Here is a 16693-nt window from a genome sequence, read left to right on the forward strand (position 1 = left end):
CCGTCATAGAGGTCAGAGCACAGGGTAGGCTGAGTACTGAACGATGAATAGGAGTCAGATAGCAAAAGGGGTGGGGGAGGGACATTCCAAGCAGAGAAAGAAGCATTTAGCACTTGCAGTAATCAAGCCAAGTTCTCTTACATTTAGAGGAATCCACTCCTTTGTGGAACACTGCAGGGATCCGAAGTAGAACCAAGTACCTCATGTCTGAGGACAAATATCCCATCCTGTGAGAGCGCCATCCTTCAGCCAAGACTCAGAGTCACTAGGAAGGTGCCCCTTCACCTCATGATCAGACCCTGGTATCTGAGCACTAGGAAAAGTGCTGAGGGCAGGCTCTGATTGGGGGTGGGGTCGGGGGGACATCTGAGAGGTGATGGAGGGGCACAGCCAGCTGAGAACACACTCCTAGGACCATACTTTTTTTTTTTTTAAGATTTTATTTATTTGAGAGAGAGCACAAGCAGGGGGAGGGGCAGAGGGAGAAGCACACTCCCTGCAGAGCAGGGAGCCCGACGTGGGACTCGATCCCAGGACCCTGGGATCATGACCTGAGCCGAAGGTAGATGGTTAAGTAACCGACTGAGCCACCCAGGAGCCCAGGCTAGGGCCAGACTTGAGGAAATGGTCCCCTTAAGCAGCATTAGGACCCTCACCTAGGGCTCGTCTCCTTCCTCTCTCATGTGGGACCAGCTACACCTCCTCTCCCTTCCACCATCCCATAGACAGGGCTTCTGGAGCAGCAAGAGCTCAAAGCAGCGTCCCACCTGTGAGTTGGTGAGATGCAGAACTGACCCAGTAAATACAGGCTCACTGACTTCCAACTTCCGGTGAAACTTCGGAAGGTCCATCCACCCCAGGCCTGCCGTTCCAGAACAGCAGCGATCCAGCAGGGCCGGGTCAGGGGCAAGCTGTAGTCAGATGGACATGCACTCTTCAGTTTGCCACAGTCCCCCCTACCCTGCTTCGCTCACTCACAGACCTACATGTGAGTTAGGCATGTTCTCCTGGAGTCTGTGTGCGGAACGTCATTTCAGTCAGTCTTCAGGGATGCCTTGAAAGTTGATCAGCTGATCCAGGCACTCGGGTCTCACGAGTGTAGTAAGCTTAGTCTGGGCCTAACAGGGTCAACAGTTTTGAGGTGGGGTCTAGGCATCTGTGTTGTCAGCATACTCCCCAAGTGATTCCGATGTATAAGAATCAAATCTACCTTTCTCATACCGTACAGTAGGACGGGACTGTAGCCACACTGGTTGCCAACATATTGAACAATGCCTGTAGTGATAGGTAAACAGTGGATGCTCGGAGCTCCCCGAGGCCTCTCCCCACTCCTGCCCCCTGGCCCTTTCTCCACATTCTCCCCATCGCTCTAGCTTCCAACAACCTAAGAGCTCAGGCCCGGGACAGCTGAGACCTTCAGCAATAACGCTCTTCTTCATTCTCACTGGCTAGTGCCTACACCATAGTGGTTAAAAATCTTGACTATTACCCTGTTATAGAGAATAAGGCCCAAAAAGGTCCCTCAGAGATTACGAGCACTGCTATCAAGCCCAGCACTCTTCCCAGCCACTGTCCAGCCCTTGGTAATCACTTCCATCAGGCCCTTGGCTTAGGAAAGGAGCTGACTTGGAGGGTGGGCAGTTCCTTGCTCACTGGTCTCCACCTTTTTTTAGCAAACGTTTTCACAGGTCCAAGCAATGCCCTTTAGCTTCCCAGCTCCTCTGGCATCAGTTAAGCAGGTATGGAAGTCGCTTGTCTCGGTAAGATGAGCAGGCGTGATCCCCACCCTCTCACCCACCTCTGCCCATACAGACCAGCCTCACAGCCTCTGTGGGAAGCGACCGGCTGTGGCAGGCAGCAGAGCAGAGTCCTATTACGTCTCCGCTGGGAGCAAGGGCTGAGCAAGCTGGGCTAAGCCAGGCCAACAGCTGCTCCCACAGGCGCCTCTTGCTTACGTCTGGACAGTAAAGACCCCAGTTCTGCCTTGGGCCGAGCGTAGTGAGTGTGAGCACTTCCAGCAACCTCTCGGGTGGCCGTGAATGCCAGTGGCTCATGGAATGTGCTGGGCAGGCAAGACCAAACTAGAGGAGTTAACTCCAAAGATCCTTGCAGCAGCTCGGTGTCCCTGAGAATAAACCTTGCAAGGACATTTTGCTTGAAATAGAACAATGTTAAATGATCAAGCCATCTGTTTGCCAGGCCATAGGATTGTGTCCTAGACCAGAGCAGAAACAAAATGTTCTCAGGAAGCCCTTCTGCCTATTGACCTACACTTTGACAAATAGAATGCAACAGAGGTGGGATCAAAGGTGACGGGGGCAGGGGGCGTAGGGGAGCATTCCAGATTCACCCATCCATCCATCCATCCATTCATTCAACACCAGTTATCCATCACCCACTCTGGATCAGGCTCCATGAGAGACTGTGGGGGTTCAGTGGTTGACAGGAGAGAGAAAATATATATGGGCCTCACAGAGTGGTGTTTCTTAGTAATTTTACTGGATCTGGGGGCTCCTTTCTGCCTTTCTCCCGTTTTTTTAATTAAATGGTATATATATATATAGGATATATATATATTATGAAACAAATAACCATATACCTACCATCTAGCTTTTTAAAAAGTAATCATTATCCAGTCCATTGAAGCCTGCTGTGTGCTTCATCCAATCTCATTCCTTCTTCCCCTCCTCCCCACTTCCCTCACAACCGCTATCCTGAACTCCATGCTTACCATTCCCTTGCACGTTTTCCGCACATGTACCATATGAAATTTTCAGTGCAGCTCATAGATCTGCTCAGTAAAACTAGTCAAAGCAGGTATCACAACCTGAGGCCATAGAAACCCCGCCGAATATTTGAACTCCCATCTGGCCTCTGTCACTGGGATTCTAAGGCTTTGAGTCATTGCTGGGAATTGAGATTTTGATGTACAGCATGTCTGGTTTTAAGAAGTTCTAGTTTAGAGGGATTTTTATACTCATTCTTCCCAGTACAGCTGCTTAGAGAGATCTTGCTGCTCCCAAATAGGTAAAATATGGGTTGTGGCTGTGCCTGAACCATTTGAGTATAGGGCTTTCCAGGTGGCCCTCCTCTGGGCCTTGCCTGGCCCCTCTGGGGAGCCAACTACAGAAACCAGAAGCAGCTCCTCAGAATCTGCAACCAAAACAGATCTGGCTGCTGCTGAAACAAAGTCTCCTAAGAACCTTGTGAAGTCTGCAGGGAAAAGCTATTCTTGTCCCCTGACTACAGATCAAGAAACTGAGATTCAGAATGTTTCAATGCCTTATGTTAGGTTTCGTGATTAGTTTGAGGGAGACTACGAAAAATAAAAAATTGTCTCTGACTTATCATCCAGCAATAATTGTCACCATTTACTGAGCACCTACTATGTACCAAGGACTTTACATGCATTATGCTATCTAATTCTATCCAACCCTATGAGAGGAGGTATCGCATTATCCTATTTTAGAGATTACAGTTAAGGCTCAGAAGTCAAATGACTGGCCCAAGGCAACAAGGACTAGAATCCAGAACTCTAAGCCCAGACCTTAATCTTAAATCACTGCGTCCCTTTTGTTCAATGGCAACTATTAATACACAACATGGTTGAGGCTGGAGAAGATACACAAATGGGTATGTGCTTCTGAAATCACAGGGATGCGGGTGGGGACAGGGTCAGAGGATGGTTTAATTCAGAGGGTCCAGCCCACCCAGATTAAAACTATACGGGTCTTGCAATCAAGTAGTAGTGGTGGGAAGGAAGGTAACTGAGAGTGTTCTATACAGAGATATCCAAAAAGCAAATGTACCCCTGCTCTGAGGGCAGCCAGACACAACCAAGCAATTTGAAAAAGAACGGAAGCTTGCAGTATGGTTCTGGATCATTGACGTCAAAGCACGATAATCATTGTGCATTCCCTAGATCTCTCCCTCTCCATGAGTTTATTTCTGGTTTTGCCTGTCCTCACTCTAAATGATACAGAACAGAGACCTAGAAGATGGGGGATATGATTTCCAAAATGACCCTCCACTTTCGTCTTCTCTGTGGGAACAAAAGGGCTCGAGACCAAGAACATCTTCCAGTGTTCCATGCTGGTATTTATCCAGAGTCCAAAGGTGATTGCTTTCAGGGGTAAATACACAGCCACAGATGCAAGCTAATTATGCAAACAGGGTCACTGTGGGATGGACAAGAGCTACCACCCGGTAAAGACTAAAAGGGATGCTAGCCAAGACCCAGGGAGAAAGGCAAAAGGCATTTGCAAAAGCCATTTTGTGTATCTTCAGTTAATGCTATTAGAATCAGTGCTAGCATGACCGACAGACTTGATGAAGGGCATTTGTGACGTCAGAGTTTGCTGTAGGTCACATGTGTCCTGGAGGCCAGAGCCATCCTGATGCCCTCCCCATGAACACAGCGACTCCCTGGACCACCCAAGAGGACTGTGAGAGCTAGTGGCAGTCAGCAGACCTTCACAAAGAAAGCAAAAGCAAGTTCGCATCTAAAAGTAAGGAGGCAGCAAAACCACCTGGAGGACCAAAGAGGAATTCAAATCAATAGCGCCTTCAAAGGGTGGTACCTACCCCTGATTCCTAGCCCTTCCCCAGTCCCAGTTCTTTGGGGAGATGTTTTACATCTATGTCAAGGAGAGAGCTGGAAAAAACTTTACTGCATGAAGAGGATATGTCAGTCACAGCTCGAGAGAGATAGCACCAGCTTCCATGACAAGGAGCAGAGCAGTCGGTCAGAAGGGGCGACACTGGTTGGAAGGGAATGTTAGATATCAGAACCACATTTCCAAATATCCTGTTCTGCACATTCTATTTATGAGCTCAATTCTTTTTTAAGCTTAAGCTGTTTTTAGATGCTGGCAATTCTGAGCACCTAGGGCTTCTTCATCATGGAGACCTCTATCAAAGGACTAGATTTTAAAGCTTTGGTCAGCAAGGATTTGGGGGTAGCTACACCAGCTATGTTCCCAATCCACTAGGACTTTGTGAGATTGGAGAAGAAATATAATAATAATAGCTCAGGTGATGGGTTTTGGAACCAAGTCATCTGGGTTTCTGTCCCAGCATTGTCACTCCCAAGTTATGTTTCCTTTGGCAAATGACTAAACAAACTTGGATAAGTTACAACACCTCCCTAAACCTGTTTTCCCATCTGTAAAATGGGTATCAGAACCTCCACCTCATTGGGCTGTCGGCAGGATTAAATGAAATCATGCATGTACAGCTCTGATCATTGTATGGAGTACATCGAAGGGTTTGACAAATGGTATTTACTACCAATAAATGAATATGGAGGCACAATTCAAAATTGGAGAGTACAGTAAAAACTAGACTCTACTGTACGAACAGAAATGAGAAGGGGGGAGCAACGAAGGCGAGTTTCAGTTGTCGGGGGGCTTCAGGGAGGAGAAACAGGTTCTGAAAGATGTTAGCATGGAGAAATGTTGTTTGCCATGTGGAGAGAAAGCACCTGGACTCTGGAATCACAAATCCCTGGGTTCAGATCCTGGTCATCTTGGCTCTCTGACCTTGGACCAAGCTAACTAACCTCTCTGAGACTTTCTTGACTCATCTGAAGAGTGACAACAATATATCAGCACTTCCTAGGGTCATAGGGAACATGAAGGGAGTGGGGAGGCCAGCTGCTGGCATGCATGAGGAATCTAGAAGTGATAGCTGTCGGAGGAGTCTGCGGGCATGACAGAGGCTTGAAGGCAGGCGAGCAGCGGAAACACTAAGTAGGAGAACAGACTCTTACTAGCTGCCATTCATTAGACGTGTGCTCCATGCAGGTACTGCACTGACCCCTCGGGGGGTCACTTACAGGGCGGGGAAGAGCACAGCAAGCCAGGTAACCCAAATTCAAATCCAGGCTCTGTGTTTCCTCCCTGTGCCACTGTGGGCAAGTCATTGAATCTCCGCAGCCTTTAGTCCCCTGGCTTGTAAGATGCAAGTAGTAATCGCTGTTCTTGGAGTGGTGTGGTGGCGAGGAAATGAGAGAATGGACGTAAAGTCATTAGCATGGTGCCCGGCACATATAAATCGATCTGTGGTGTCAACTATCATGATTACTCACATGCATGTTTCCCAGTGAATCCTCACAACAATTCCATGAGTTAAGTGTTAGGATCCCCTATTTATTAAATCAAACAACTGAGGCTCAGAGGATACATCATTCATCTAAGGTCATGGTAAGGAAGCAGCAGGGCTGGCTCTGTAAGACTAGAAATCTCGGATTTTTGTTCTCTTTACTTTTCACATAAGCTGGTAAACAGCCCAGGGTTGAGGTAATATGACAGTTATTTTCAATGCATCTTCTGCCATAACGCCCATGAGTCTTTCCTCTTCTGATTGCCCCCACCTCATCCCCTCCTCACCCGTTGGAGGTGTGACGTATAGGCTTGTCTGTGCGCCCGGGCCCAGCTGGTGAGGGCACAGGTGCGGTGTCTTTGGGGACTTGCAGCTTCAGAAGGCGGATGGCGTTGATGACATGTCCATTCTGCCTTGCAGATAGGTCTGACATGGACATGCTTCCAGCTGGCTGGGATTTCGATGAAAACCCCTCCTCCTTGGTGCCAGTTAACAGAAATTACATGTCCCTGGCACACTTTGTAATTCAGAAAATGCATGTGCCGATGAGTGCCACTCCTGTTGGACGCACCGTGATGACCAAGGGGCTGCAGGCCAAAATCCTAGCTCTCACCCCACCCCCATTTAAGGTCACAGAATGTTTTCCTCCTGGGTAGACATCAGTGTCACCTCACTCCCTTATCCATTCATTTCTACCCAACAAACATGGCTTGAGCACCGAGCGTGTGCGGGTTTTATACCATAGAGCTGGGATGCAGCAGTGAACCGTGCAAGGAGAACTCCTGCCTTCGTGAAGGGCAGTAAATGGTCAACACACACACAGGACAGCTTCTCTGTGATAGATGTTACAAAGGACACAAAGCAACCAGACAAAGAATGGCCAAGGGGGACGAGCCACATTAGGTAGAATGACCAGGAAAGGTTTCTCTAAAGGAGGTGATGTGAGCTGAGATTGAAGACCGAGAAGGAACCAGACATGGCAAGGCGAAGAGAAACAAGCTCAAATGTCAAGGAGATTCGTTCATTTATCCAACATTTTTCATCATACAATAAATACGTGTTGAACCAACAACTGAAGAATAGGTCCATCCTCTTTGTTCCTGCCAAAAAAGACCCTCATGTAGGCAGGAGGAGCTCAGGAGAGATGCCACAAGCATAGAGGCAAGTGGCTGCCCTTTCTCCAGCCCCGTTCCCCACCTCGAAAACAAGGGGCTGGGCCTAAGCACTAGCATTCCAGGCCTGTAGGATCCGAACACCTTCCAAGGGGACAGGCCCTCATAGCTCTTTAAGCAACGACTGCGCAGCAAGCAAACAGCAATCTGTCATTTTTTAAAAGCAGTCAGGACGGTTGTTTGGAATTGTGTAGTCAGGGCCTGTCATCTGCTTCATTTTTAGTATATGTGCTGCCAAAGCGAGCGCTGTCATCTGCTTCATTATCATTAGGATTTCCGCACTGAATTTCCATGCGCACTCACTCACTCTGAAAACACTATTAGTTGGGAGCCTCCCGCCTCCTCCCTCTGCTCCTCCCCACCTCCAGCCCCAGTCTTTCTCTGGAAGATCAGGGAAGAGTCCAGGCTACGGAACTGAAACATTTGACTTGTATCCCGGGTGTGACTCACTGTGTGACTTTGGGCAAGTCACTTCACTTCTCTGAGTCTCAATGTTCTCATCCATATAATGAGGAGAATAAGACACAGCAACCATCTAAAGTTAATATTTTTTTTAAGTTTTTATTTATTTATTTGACAGAACGAGAGAGCACAGCAAAGGGAGCCGTTAGAGGGAGAGGGAGAAGCAGGCTCCCCACGGAGCATGGAGCCTGACATGGGGCTCGACCTGAGCCGAAGGCAGACGCTTAACCATCTGAGCCATGCAGGCGCCCCTAAAGTTGTTATCCTTATTTTTAGATTAGTGTGTGAAACTGTCAAAACTCAACGGAGAGAACAGAGATTTAGGTCTTTAAGGCAAAGGAAACTGGAGCAGTGAGTGTGACAATGAGCCCATTTAATGACCTGTCTCCACCTGTAGCGTTTTCCATTCTTGGAGATAATCAAGAAGCAGGATCACAAGAAACAGCTTTCAAGAGGTCTCTTAATTTATCATGATACTTTGTCGTGCCAACAATTACAGATCCCCTACTATATGCCAGACACTGTTCTTTGTGCTTAACTTATATTTACTGATTTAAACGTCTTACCACAACCATACAAAGTAAATACTATTACTATGCCCGTTTTACGGATAAAGGAGCTAAAACCTAGAGCAAGTACATAACTTCCACAGGGCCACACAGCTAGGAACTGGTGGAGTTCGGGAATAAACCCAGGCAATCTGACTCCAGTCTATGCTGCTAACTGCTTGCCACCTCATTTACAATGAAACATAAAAGCCTCCTGCAGACATTGGGTTTTTCTACTTCAAATAGACTTGTCTTCTGAGCACTCAGTAAACAAAGAGTTACTACCTGCCTAATCCTAAAACCCCTGGCCAGTAGCCCCAGCACTAACAAGGGCTGCTTCCCCCGACTACGCTCGGCCAGCCATAGATAAATTCACACCTCCCACCACAGATGGGATTTTTGGGTGCCTATTAAAATGTCAGTCGATCTTCAAGTTGAAGTTCTTCCTACATCATTTAGCACAACCTGGAAGGTCAGATTAATGGGGAAGCCAGCCTCCCCTCGGCAGTTACCTCCTTATTACTTTCCTGCCCCTGCACTCGCTCTCAGAAATGTTACATCACAATAAATGTAGTTAAAAGAGCAAACAAACCACCACTACTTCCTTGAGATCCAGATGCCATTATCTCAAATCACCTTGCCTTTGGTCTCAGAGGACACGCTCCCCACTGCTGACACCGGGCCTGATCTGCAGATGAAAGCAGCCATTTTCTGGGCCCAAGTGATATTAACCCATCTCCAAAGACATGTGCCCAGGACCAGCACAAGCTTTAGGTACACGGAAGAGAAGCAGGATATATCCAACACAGGTGGCTTCCCTTTCAAGGGCTAAAAGTCACGAACAGCAGGATAAAATTCCTGCCCACGCTGGGCGGTATACAGTGAAGAGAGCATAATTGCAAATCCTATGTCACTTACTGACATGGCGGTCGCAGAATGCATCCTAGTAATCACAGACTTCGTATTCATGCCTGCTTCTCCTGCTGAATGTAAACAGCCACCTGGAGACTCTGACAGCCCTTCCGTGCTGTTGGCGCTGAATGGAGCACGTCAGCAAATGAGTAAACGCTGCGTTGCATTTGCAGGCCCTGCGAGCTCAAAGAAGCTCAGTTTTGAGTCCAAATGCAGCTGCCTGCTGGAAAACTCAAGGCTTCTTCAGGACTGACTCTGTAGCGATGGATCAGAGCCCTGCCTTTGGAGAGTGGGGGTTTGGGAAGCCTCAGTGTTTCCCATAAATTGCTGGCAAGATGGGTCCAACGCCATCCTGCAAAGCACAAAACTGTGAACATCATTGAAGTTTCCCCAAAGAGAAACTGCTCTGTTAAATCAGCTGGAGTCCTCAGAGAGAAAAGAAATCAGGCCCAGATGAAAGCAAATGGGCAAGAGATGGCCAACTCCCTCTCCTGCTCACTTCCGGTTTTACTGGGTTTTCATGGGAACTCGCTCATGGACAGACTGGGGCTGAGTCCTTCAGAAGGCAAGTCTTGCTAAACGCTTTTAGACCAGTTTCCCATCAGTCTTTAGGCATTCTCCTGTCCCCCTTCAGCATGATCAGCTGGGACTTCACTTGCACTCAGGAGGGCCAGGAGCCAAGCAGCATAGTCATGGAGAACAGCCAGCCCCCGGGCTGGGTGTTCAGACAGCCTGCCCTCACCTGGACAGGGGCATCCCGAGCTGTTGCTGCCCTTCCTTCTGAACCTTCTCAGCCTCAGGGAGAGAAAAGGGCCTGTGGGCTGGACAGGGCAAGGACGACACTGGTTACATACGTGGGGACAGTGGGGATACAGGTTGAGTTTGGCCAGCCAAGTAGAGTGAGGCCTTGGAGGAATTCTGGGGGCTCATGGATTTTAACTTTTGTTTTTGAAAGGAGTTCAGATTTATAAAAATACTGCTGAAATAGTACAAAGAATGCCTAAATACCCTTCAAAGCAAGATGCCCTAGATATTAACATCTTACCATGTTTGTTTTGATTTTCTCTCTCATATATGGTCTTATATAATATATATTAATTAAATATTACATAAATATTTAATGTAAATTATATATATATAATTTTTCTGAACCATTTGAGAATAAGTTGAAAATCAAATGCCTATCTATCCCTAAACATTTCAGTGTGTCCCCTAAACAAGGATGTGCTCTTACATAACCACAATACAATGACCAAAACCAGGATAGTAACACTGATAAAGAACTGTTAACTAGTCAACAGATCTTATTTAATTATCCTGCTATGTTTTCTATTGTCTACTCTTTTTCCTTCACAGAAAAAGAAAATGTAATGTCTTATCTAGGATCCCATCCAGGATCACATAATGCATTTAATTACCATCTCTCTTTAGTTTCTTTCAATCTGGAGCAGTTCCTCAAGATTCACTGTCTTCTATGGCCTTAACATTTTGAAGAATATAGGACTTTTATTTTGTAGAATCTCTCTCTATTGGGTCTTGTCTGATGTTTCTCCATCATTAGACTCAGATTACTCATTTTTGGCAGTAACAGATAATAATCTTTCACATCAGATAGAAGTCCCTGAGTCCATGCTATATAAATATAAGGAAAAGCTTTTCCATATAGTAGAGTGCCAACTACTAAATGTAGAAAGAATGATGGAATTTTTTAAAAATTACCATTCGGCAGCCACTAGGCTAATACTTGGTTCATGCAAGAATCATCAGTAGATATTAAAATTAGTGGATGAAAGCTTGAAGAGCTCAGAGTATTTCCTGTCATGACACTTATTAATCACAAAGAGGAGAACAGCAACTTGATAGCAGAGAAGCCCGGTAGAAAACCACTTTAACCAAAGGACCACAGTTAGCATCACCAGGAGTGGGGAACTAGATGCTGTGTACCTCCCGATAGGATGAACACCTCTTCTGTGAAATGAAAAGAAAGACATGTGTCCAAAAGGCTTAATAATTTTAAAGAGCTATAGTTCTTTCCAGGGTGCACTCACAGAATAGATTCTGAAATCTTTTTCACCTTCGCAGACCCTGCCTTGGTCATCTTCCCAGGAGGAGCTAGCAACAACTGGGATACTGAAGAGAACACATCATCTGCTTGGATGGAAACTGCTCAATGGAGTTTGTGGACCATGTGATAGTCCTCAGACATCAGGGGTGGTACCGGAATACCAACAGGCCGGCCTCTGGGGCAGAAGGGCAAGAGGAGAAGGAACACATCTGTCCTCATCTAGAGCATCTCTGGGTGGTGAGCCGGAGAGGGAGCAGCGCGTGACTCACAGGCTGTTCCAGGTTACAGCAAACTCCCACCCCTCATATTATTCTGTTCTTTTGTCAGAGCCAAACTTTATCTTGCCAATTTCTCACACCTTGGCACCTAACTGACAAATGAAAAGACTAGACATCAAATTCCTTCCAGCTCTGTGACTGGCCAGTCTGTGCAGCTCACCTTTGGAGCAGTGTGGGCAGGGGCCGGCATGATATTCTCCTCTTGGACAGTCAAGCCAAAGAGGCCAGTGCCTCTCCACAAGGCCCCTAGCTCTGACCCCCTCTCCTGACTCCCAGCAAACATCCTGAGTCTTTCCACCACATCTGTGTTCTTCTCTAATCCGATTCCATGCTATCTTCCCCCCACCCCCGACACTGATCAAGAGGGTTTCTGCTAGAATATACTGATTAAAGAAATGAGGACTTGGTACATAAAGAATTTCAGAACAAAAATCCATGAAGAGAGCTACCACAAACTACAGAGAGGCTATTTGAAGTCTAAAGATACAAAATCACTTAAACCATGTATTCTTTTTTGCTCAGAAACAAGTCATTTTAAAGGGCAAGTCATTAGAAGATCTTCTACACCTGGTTTAAAAAACTCTAAAATACAAATTTTACAACCAGCATGGGGCTCAAACTCAACCCTGAGATCAAGAGTCGCACGGTCTCCCAACTAAGCCAGCAAGGTCCCCTACCCTAAAATACAAATTTTAAATTATCCATGTTAACCAGAGAGAGCCACAGTCCCGATAAATGCAATTCAGAAGTAGCCTGAGACTCCTCGGGCCATCCCCTATCTTAAGACATCCATGAGAATTTCATTTTTAAAAGCACACGCTGCCCTGATTATTAAAGACAATGACAAGAACACAACAGTATTTGGATACATTGGTTGTTTTAAAGTTCAGGATTGTAATTTTTCACAGAAACCACCTCAACCTGTCATGCAGTCCTGCTTGTAAGCAGGAGCAAGCATCAGCCAAACCCTGAGCAGAGTAAGGAATATATTTTGTGGTTACAGGAATGCTTTCTTCTATGTGAAGCTGCCGCATGCAGGACTCAAACTACCACCCATCTCTTAATTAAATGAGTAACTTGGACTTTTTAGCCACACCTTCCTCTCAGTTAACCCCAGGGGAAAGTGATAATAAACAACAACAACCCCAAAGTAATTGGCTTTATCTGCCAGGTGGTGAGTGAGAAGCTAAGAGGTATGGAGAGACCACAGAAAGGATAATTCAGGGATGACACTGCCTCTCACACATGGTCAGTGATGCTGTTGCCAACTGTCTGTTGTCCCTTCTCTCTTAACTCCTCTGACTCAATGTTGGTTCCATTTCCTCTGGGATGAATTCAGGTTTGGTTGGCTCCTCTTTAGCCCCAGTAGCAAAGGATCCAGAGATGCTGCCTTCAGATTCTGGAATCTACTTGTTACTATCATGAGGCCCTACAGCCCACCTATAAATAGGTTTCGGTGACTTCATTTTCCAGAGAAAAGTCATTCAATTATCAGAGTTGGAAGGAATTTTACTTTTATAGATAATGCTTGGAAAGGTAAAGTACAGGCAAGCTGCCCACACAAAAGCAAGTTGTATAAATTGGGGGCGGAGGTAAACACACAACATCTTTGAGTCCCCAGAAACCATTAGACCACATTAGCTAATTATAGCCTTGTGTTCAAGGGCCTCTCATTCCCATTTGCTGCTTCTCACATTTTCTTTCTTCTTCCTCTCCCATTGACAGCAACAGGAAATCATTCCTAATTTGTACACTTGCTGTTTTTTAAGTCTCTGGGAATTTTCCATGACTTATCAAGTGGAGGGTTTCATGGAAATTTAGCTTTTCCTTTGAATCTGCTTAGCCAAGAGACCAAATATTTTTTTAAAAACATTGAAGAATCTGATTTGTTGCCAGCCAAACAGAGGCTTAAGAAAGGCACCCCCACTCTCCCTGTTTCCTAAAGTTTTCATCCGGACTGTCAATTCCACCAGGGATTCCAAAAAGTCATGGGCCAAAAAGTGGTGGAAGGAGTGGGAAGCGAGTGAGGATGAATTAGAATGGTCAGAATGAGGTCAGCCCAGAAATTTACCCTAGAATACCCTAGAAGAGTTTGCTAACCACAGAGTCTGGATTTCATCCTCTGGAATTGTTGCTTCTTATTCCATGTGGCTCGGGAGAGGGTGTTGTTTAGGGGAAAAAGCAGAAAGACAAAACGGAAGGGGAGAAAAATTCGCTCCTCCATGGAGATGCAAGCAGAGAACCTATAGACTCTTGTGTCTTGTTTTTTTAAGTACAGTGTTTTTAATAGACCAAAAGAGAATCTTGATGAGGTAATACGTATGTGAGTGATGTTTATGAAATAGGGTGTAAAATCTTAACCATTATGGACTATTGTATAAATAAAGCTTAGATATATAAAATATAGAAACTTATAAAAAATCATTTTATAGAGCAGGGGACACTTAAGGAATTACAAAGTTTTCATATCTTTGTTCCAAAAAAATAGAAAGTTCCAAGGCTGGCAGCTTATTTCCTTAGTATATTCCACTGTAAAGGCAAGAACTTTGGTGGGGTTTTATGTGTTTTCTGGTTTTGTAATTTATAATAATCTGTATGGATTACTTTGAAATGTGTGTAGCTTGTGTGTTCATGTTGTTTGCCCATGCGGAGTCATCAGAGATCTGTTCCATACTTTGCAACTCCGAAAACCAAAAGAAATTTTCTAGTGAAAAAAAAAAATACATGGAACATGCCTTCACTGTTGGGAAACCCTCGGATTTCTGCCACTGACAGCTTTTTGCAGGTCTGAGGAAATGGGAAGTTTAATATCAGAGTTGTTGTCTCTCACTTAAATATTGGGTGTTGGTTCACTTTTCTCCTGGGAAGAATGCACGTATTTTTGGTCCTTTTTTTTCTTGCACTTGACATGATCTGGAGGAAACCAGAAGTCAGGGCCCTAAGCTGCCTTGCTTTGGGACCACTCTCCACCATCAGCTTTCAAAGAACCATTCACATACTAATTCTGTTTTCTGTTCTGTGATTTGGTGGTAGAACCACTGCTTTTTGGAACCCAGTGTTTTGTTTGGGCTTGTGGCTCTGACGAAGTGTTGAGTTTGCTCTTTCCTAGCCAGACTAAGGAGAAGAAGCCAAGGGAAACAAGGGTCCCCTTGCTGGACACGTCCACCTGCAGCTCCCACCAGCACAGGAGACCCACGCCAGAGACCAGGGCCCACAGTACCATCTGCTTTCCACGTGGGGAGGGGGGTGCCCATAATGTCAAAGTGGGGACATTACCCAAGTCCCCTTCGTCAGAACTGAGTACAATTCCCAGCTGTAAGCCTGAGAAGCCTGATGTGTGTTTTAGCATGGAACAATAAAGCCGGGTTAGCTGTCCCTCGGGCCTGGTGTTTTCAGGAGCTGGTTTGGAGGGGGAGCGTGTTATCGAGGGTTCCATATCAACGTTGAGCATTTGCTTTCCCTGGCAGCTGCTCAGGACGTCCGAAAGGGAGGGCCGGGAGGAGAGGCATCACGTGTCAGACGGGAACGGCTGGGGGTCTGTGCGGATGGCCGCCACGGCCTCTTGGAGCTCCCCAGGCTGGGTTCGTCTCTGGAGAGCAAACTCCCAGCTGTGCAACCCCGAAGGCCCAGAGAGACCTCGGCCAGAAGCCTTCTCTGCTTGCTTAGCGCGGAGGTCGGGAGCACAGCCTCAAGAACCTAACTGCCTGGCACCTCGCAGCTATATGGCCGTGGGCAAATCACTTAGCTGCTCTGTGACTCCGGTTCCTTTTCTGGAAAAGGGAGCTCTCATAGCATCTTCTTGAGGAGTGAAAGGTTAAATGTCTTAAAACACGGTAGAGCACTTTGAACAGGATCTGGCATAGAGACAAGTGGCCACTAAAATGAGTTTCACCACCTTTTGAAATGTTTGCCACATCCACCAACCATCCATACTGTTACTTACTTAAGATTATTCGAATGGATTCCATTTTAATCTAAAATTTAATTGAAAAGAAAACTTTATATCCCAGCTGTAAATGGAAAACTAACATAATTTGCTATGAATATAAGGTAGCAGTTATATTGTTATAACAACTCCTGTTTACTGAGTCCTTGCTACTTGCCAGGCAGTGGGCTAAGAGTCCTGACTTGTTAGAATCCTCACGGCCCTCTGAGTTCAGCATCGTCCTTTTACAGATGAAGAAACTGAGGCACAGGGGCATTAGAAAATTTGCCATGGTCACACACTCAGCAAACGCGGGCGGCAGTTCGGGCTTCGGGACACAGGCTCGTCAGCCCTGTTCTGTGCCGCCGCCCTGACAAAAGCAGTATTTCATTCCTGGGGCTGACAGGTGGCGTACAGCTTCCCAGGACTTCGGTAACTAAGTGCTGCAAACTGGCTAGCTTACGAGTGAAACTCAATCTCTTCCGGTCTGGAGGCTTCAGGTCCAAAATCAAGATGAGGGCAGGGCGATGCTCCCTCCAAGACCTCCCTTGCCTCTTCCAGCTTCCGGTCACCCCAGGCATCCCGTGGTTTGTGGCTGCATCGCTCCGATCTCTGCGTCTCCACATGGCTGTCTTCCCGCTGTGTGTCTGTCTTTGTGCCTCCTCTCTTCTTGTGAGGACATCAGTCGCGCTGGATTTGGGCCCGCCCGAATGACTCATCTTAGCTTAATTACATATGCAGGACCCTGTTTCCAAGTAAGGCCACACTCACCAGGAGTTAGGACTTCAACATATCTTTTTTTGGCGGGGGTGAGGGGGTGCGGGGGCGGACAGGCGGACCAATTCAGCTGCCCACCTAAGGCTTCGAGCTTGGGGCCGAAGACCCGCCAGTGTTGGAGAGTGTTCAAATCGGCAGCCACCTGAGGCCGTCTCCTTCATGCGGCGGGGACTGAAGGAGTCAGGACAAGGGAAGGACGATGCTTCTCTGTTTTAGTGAGACTTCGTGTCCAGACGAGGTGCTAACTAAGATTAACCTTCTCCTGCCCCACTGCCGGCTCTGTGGGTGAAGGGGGTTAGCAGAAGAAAGCTTCCCAGGGAAGGATGGTGGTAGGAAGATGAGGGAAAATGCAACCTTCTCCAACTCCGGGCAAGTGTGGAAGGCACAAGCTCATCTCTAGGTGGCGAGGCTGGAATAGCAGATCCAGACAAATGCCAGAGAGACTTCATCGG

At 46.6% G+C, this 16693-nt stretch overlaps 1 protein-coding gene across 5 annotated transcripts in view; it reads left to right on the forward strand.

Annotated features, from left to right (window-relative positions):
• The window catches only part of SH3RF2 (SH3 domain containing ring finger 2), a 131708-nt gene extending 115101 nt beyond the window's left edge, over positions 1-16607 (forward strand). For all 5 annotated transcript variants that reach the window (XM_064596111.1, XM_054511939.2, XM_064596113.1 and 2 more), the window contains one exon: positions 11279-16607. The gene's annotated coding sequence lies outside the window, so the exon portion shown is untranslated. The remainder of the gene's footprint in view (positions 1-11278) is intronic.
• Positions 16608-16693: the final 86 nt, after the last annotated feature.

Source organism: Mirounga angustirostris, unplaced genomic scaffold (assembly GCF_029215605.1).
Source record: "Mirounga angustirostris isolate CCGP_5_RB_7025 unplaced genomic scaffold, mMirAng1.0.hap1 SCAF_7, whole genome shotgun sequence".
Classification (NCBI taxonomy): domain Eukaryota; kingdom Metazoa; phylum Chordata; class Mammalia; order Carnivora; family Phocidae; genus Mirounga; species Mirounga angustirostris.